The sequence below is a fragment of the Mus pahari genome, chromosome 9 (genome assembly GCF_900095145.1).
Source record: "Mus pahari chromosome 9, PAHARI_EIJ_v1.1, whole genome shotgun sequence".
NCBI lineage: Eukaryota > Metazoa > Chordata > Mammalia > Rodentia > Muridae > Mus > Mus pahari.
Genome location: NC_034598.1, coordinates 89,964,220 through 89,969,292, shown reverse-complemented (window position 1 = coordinate 89,969,292; position 5,073 = coordinate 89,964,220). Strand labels below are relative to the sequence as shown.

The window sequence follows — 5,073 nt, the reverse complement described above, 5'->3', positions numbered from 1 at the left end:
TTTCTTTTTGTTTTTTGGGGTTTTTTGGTTTTTCAAGACAGGGTTTCTCTGTATAGCCCTGGCTGTCCTGGAACTCACTCTATAGACCAGGCTGGCCTCAAACTCAGAAATCCACCTGCCTCTGCCTCTTAAATGCTGGGATTAAAGGTGTGCGCCACCACCACCTGGCACTTTCTTAAAGGTAAACAGAGTCATGAGGACAGTCAAGGCTGTCCATCTTGCTGCCTTTCTGCTGGGCAAACATTGTTATCAGTAAAAATGGAAAGCCCAATAAATGTACATTACAACTTCTTAGGAAGTCTGACTGTGGCGTTAGAGTGCTGGAGAAAGTGGAAGGAACAACATTCAGGATTAGTGTGCCGACTGCAGCTCTTACTGTTGAGTAGCTATGCTATTTGCAGTTTTGTTACATGCTGAGCATCTTCCTGCCTGCATTTCATGTTTGCCCTTTAAAGGGAGTTTCTAGAATCTGAGAGGGAGGGCTGGAGAGCCCACACTTACAGCCAGGAAACTCCATCTCAGATGACCCCCCCCTTTAAATAACCCCAGCATATAAATGATTCTTCTGTTATTCTGAAGTGTGGAAAACAACTCTCACCGGTGAAGTGCTTTGTTACTGAGGCTGACCTTTGGCTAATAGGTTATTTTTAGCCTTATCTTCTCTTTGCCTTTTTGTCCTTAATACAGCATAAAAATTAACATGTATAAACTTTTATTATATACGGAAAACAACTTAGTTTTTCTATAATTAACATTCTTTGATTCATTTTTTGTAGTTATCACTTTTTGGGGGGGGAAGAGGAAGAGGAGAAAGAAGAGGAAGAAGAAAAGGAGGAAGAGGAGGAGGAAGAGGAGGAGGAGGAGGAGGTTGAGATCTTACATTGTAGTTCCTTCTGTTTTGACTCCCAAATGGCTGGTGTCACAGGCATGAGTTAGAGTTGCCACTTTTTAACAAGTTATGGTAAGATGTTAATAAAGGCACAGTAGTATTTGGACCATTTTCAAGTATATAGTTCAGTGGCACAGGGTACTTTGACAACACTGTACAACTATAAACCACTCCATCTAGGACTTCCTGTCAAACACAGATTCTATGTTCATAAAACAGAGTACATAACTCTCCACTCCTGCCATGGCACCTGGAAAGCTCTCCTCCACTGTCTCCATGTGTCTTTTAGATAGGTCATGTGAGTGAAACAAACCAGCTAACACATTTTTAAAATGCTTGGCTTATTTCATTTACTGTAATGCTTTCAAAGTCCATGTTGTAGCAAGTGTCTGAACAAGGCACAGTTCAGCTTTTTAGGCACATTTATTTGCAATGGACTCGTATACGTGTATGTGTGTGTGTGTGTGTGTGTGTGTATGTTGAGGTGCACACCTGAGGTGGTCAGAGGACAACTCAACTCAGTAGATTGGGTTTTCTCTTTGCACCTTTATGTAAATTCTGGATTGAACTCATGAGGCTGGCTCAGCAAGTACATCTTACCAGCCAATTTCTTAAAATAAGACAATAAGTGTGCTGCTTGATAGCATTTTCCTCAAACAGAATTGTTTAAACACGAAGCCAGGCCTCTTAGACCCACTGCTTTATCAACTAAGTTTATGTGACCCTTGATATCCTTTGCTGTCATCTTCACCAAGAATGGATTTCATCTCAAGTAACCACTTCTCAGTCACCCAGGCGGGAAGCAAGTCCACATCTGCTAAAGTTTGATCTGGTGACCGAATGATGTAGTCACATCAACGCGTCTATCTCTAATCCTACTTCTGCCACAATCTGTATTTCTTTCCAAGATTCCCCTCAAAGGCACCTGTGAGGACTGAAATCTGCTCCCTCCGACTCCCATAATGCTGATGTCTTGGCCCCGCCCACACACGTTTTCAACAGCAGCTGGAGTAGTGAATCCTCCACACAAGATTTTCAATGAACTCTGCCCATATCCTGGGACTTTGTACGTCAACAAGGAAATGAAAGAAAAGCCATCAAGACAGGCAGCAGGTAAAGGTGCTGTCGCCAAGGCTGCTGCTCTGACTTTAGTCCCAGAAATGAATGTGGTGGAATGAGAGTACTGACTTCTGCATGTTGTCTTCCGACCTCCATACATGCACCACTTTGGCACACACCTCCCCACCACCCTAAATATCTTTTCACCCCATTAAGAAAGGCCAACTCTCCCCACCCAACACATAATCTATGAAGAGCAATAAAGATAATCAAATGAGGTCACATTCACATTTATGCCTACAGGTGTACCCACCTCTCTTTTTCTGGACTTCTGATATCACTGCTCTTCCCCTCAGTCTCCTTTGTTCCATCCTCTTAGCTGATCCTTGCAGATTCTCCTTCCTCTTCTACATCACAACTCTCAATAAAGGCAACTTCCTTGCTATCAGAGCTAATGAGTAGTTTTAATTCCTACTTTTCTGGGCTTTTGTAGCATCCAGCAGTGGTCGACCATTTGTTTTTCAAAACAGTCTCTTGTCTGACTTCTAAACTGCTCCCCTCTTCTTGTTCTCCCCACCAGTCCCCTCTGGCCACCCCTTCTCTAGCTCCTCTACAGGTAGCCTGAAATCCCAGCACTAGGAAGGCTGAGGCATAAGTTTTAGGCCAGCCTGGTCTACCTAGAGTATTTTTAAGCCAGTTTGAACTGCAAAGTAACAACTTGTTAAAAAAAAAAAAATTACAATTAAAGAAATGAGAGATACCAGGAATGTGAGAATAATGGGGTATGTGTGTACTTGGGGAGTGTAAATGATGTAATTATATTTTAATTAAAAGCATTAAAAATGAACGAGTTTTTCTAGTGAAAAATAAACAAATGAACAAACAAACAAATAAATATGTTTTCCTTCTTACCTTATAGTCTTTCCTGAGTGATTTTGTCCTTGTCCAGGGCTTCAGGCAGTCCACTTAGGACTTCTCTGTAGCTTCTAAAATGTGATTCTGTCACTTCTCTGCAATAGACCTCAGTGGCACTTTAGGACAGACATACAATAATTTGTAGGAAAGACTTTTTTGAGTTTTGCTGCCACCTGAATTCCCATCTTCCCTCCTCACAAACCACAGTCACTTCTCAGTCCCGGCAGGCTCTAAATGTTCCCACTACACAGTCTCCAAAGACTGTACTTTTGTCAAACAACTCCCAGAAGTAAGTGTCACTTTCTTAAGGAAATGCCTCTGGTGTTTCAGAATAGATGAAGCCCTATGTTCCCTTTAAGGGCGTTTACGGCACCATGGACTGCAATGCTCTACCTGGGATGGCTGTGACCGCTCATGTTTCTGCTTCACTATCCCACACTACCCACACTGTAGCACCATGTTCTAATGAACTGTCTCCCTGCCCTTCATGGGCTGCCATCACTGACTCTGGGAAAGAGAGGGGCAGGTACTTCCCAGTGTATTTTTTTTTACTTTATAGTAATATTTATCAATTGTCCATTCAACTGGTAGTTTTTTTGTTGTTTGTTTTTTTAAGTTCAGGCTGCCATCAGGATGGCAGGCACTAGCTCTCCTGGTCAAACACTTCATATTTCTGTTGGGATCACACACAGACCATCTGAGAACTTGAGTTACAGACTTTACAAAACAAAACAAAAAAAAGGCCCACACCTTTTTCACTTCAGAAATGATTTTAGCAAGAACCATGAACAACCCATAGTGACTGTGTACACGGGAAAGCAGAGGCTGAATACTGTTATTTCCTGTAATGAGCAAAGAACACGATGCACAAAGCAGTAACATCAAATTAACAAATCAGGCTATGAAACAATGCAGAGGGCAAAAGTGAGTTACTTTAGCGCAGCTACACTGCCTTTGAATTAATCTCTGATTAGCTGTGACTTTTTAGGAAGTAATATCACCTTTCTGTGTGGGCAGTGTGGGCATCAGGAACATGGGGCTACTCCTCGGTGAAAGGTCATGTTAAACAAGTTAATAGTAGTTCAGAGTATTAAAAAACAAAACAAAGCTCTCACATCTACTCCTCATTAAACCACAATTCCCCTTAAAGATGAGGTCAGGATGCAGGTGTAGCTTGCCCAAGGCTGCCCACCTGAGAATGCAGTCCTCTTACTTAGCCTTGTGTCCTATGTACAATGATGCTCTTGCTCAAAAGGTCACATAGTCTGCCCTCTTACGCAATCCTCTCTTAAGCAATCCTGAGGTGCGAGATACATTTTTATAATTAAAACAGTCCTCTCAATAACACCAATTAAAGCCGGGCCTGGTGGCGCAGGCCTTTAATCCCAGCACTCGGGAGGCAGAGGCAGGTGGATTTCTGAGTTCGAGGTTAGCCTGGTCTACCAAGTGAGTTCCAGGACAGCCAGAGCTATACAGAGAAACCCTGTCTCGAAAAACCAAAACCAAACCAAACCAAACCAAAACAAAAATAACACCAATTAAGTTCTGATCTGACAGTTTCAAGTGAATCACAATTTGAAAGCAAAGAACCACAAAGTTGGTCAGAGGAAGGGCACTGCCAGGACCGCTACCATGGCCTCCTCTTTACACGTGCAGCCTCCTTTTTTCGGTGCTCCGATTTGGAGTGCCTGTGGGGACGTTCTCGGTGGGCAGCTGCTAACCCTGGCCCCCGTAGGCAGGCTTGAGGCTCAGCCTAAGCTGGAGAAAAAGTGTGGCTCACCTGTGGGCAGCACAGCCGAGAGCCCCTGGGCGTTGAGCTAAGTTCCCACCCTGTTCCGCAGGCCTCTCCACTCAGGAAACAGATCCTAGGTAACTGGCAGGACTTCGCCTTGGCTACTAACCAATCAAAGCTCGAGAAACTGATGCGCAGGAAGTCACGCCTCCATCCCCGAGCGTAGCCAATTAGAACACTGGGTACAGGCTCCCGTGGGAATAAGCGAGCCACACTACGGAGCCTATTGCCACCAGTGCCACCTGGCGCTTCTGTCTCAGCAAACTCTGGTGGTTCGGTCGTTTTGTCCCTTACAGAACGTTGCAACTCGCTGAGAGAGAGAGAAGAGGCAGGGAGGAGGGGTAGATCAGAACCTGTTTGTAATGTGGAGCCATTCGGAACTCTCAAGTTTAAAACTTAGAAACCTGATCTGTCCAAA

The 5,073-nt window shown here is 43.9% G+C and overlaps 1 protein-coding gene across 1 annotated transcript in view; it reads right to left on the bottom strand.

Moving 5' to 3' along the window:
* Mterf2 (mitochondrial transcription termination factor 2) overlaps window positions 1–4,723 on the bottom strand; it is a 7,677-nt gene extending 2,954 nt beyond the window's left edge. The window contains exons 1-2 of the mRNA XM_021205448.2: window positions 4,644–4,723; window positions 2,861–2,979 (exon numbers count right to left, since the gene is read on the bottom strand). The gene's annotated coding sequence lies outside the window, so the exon portion shown is untranslated. The remainder of the gene's footprint in view (window positions 1–2,860; window positions 2,980–4,643) is intronic.
* Between the last annotated feature and the right edge of the window lie 350 nt (window positions 4,724–5,073).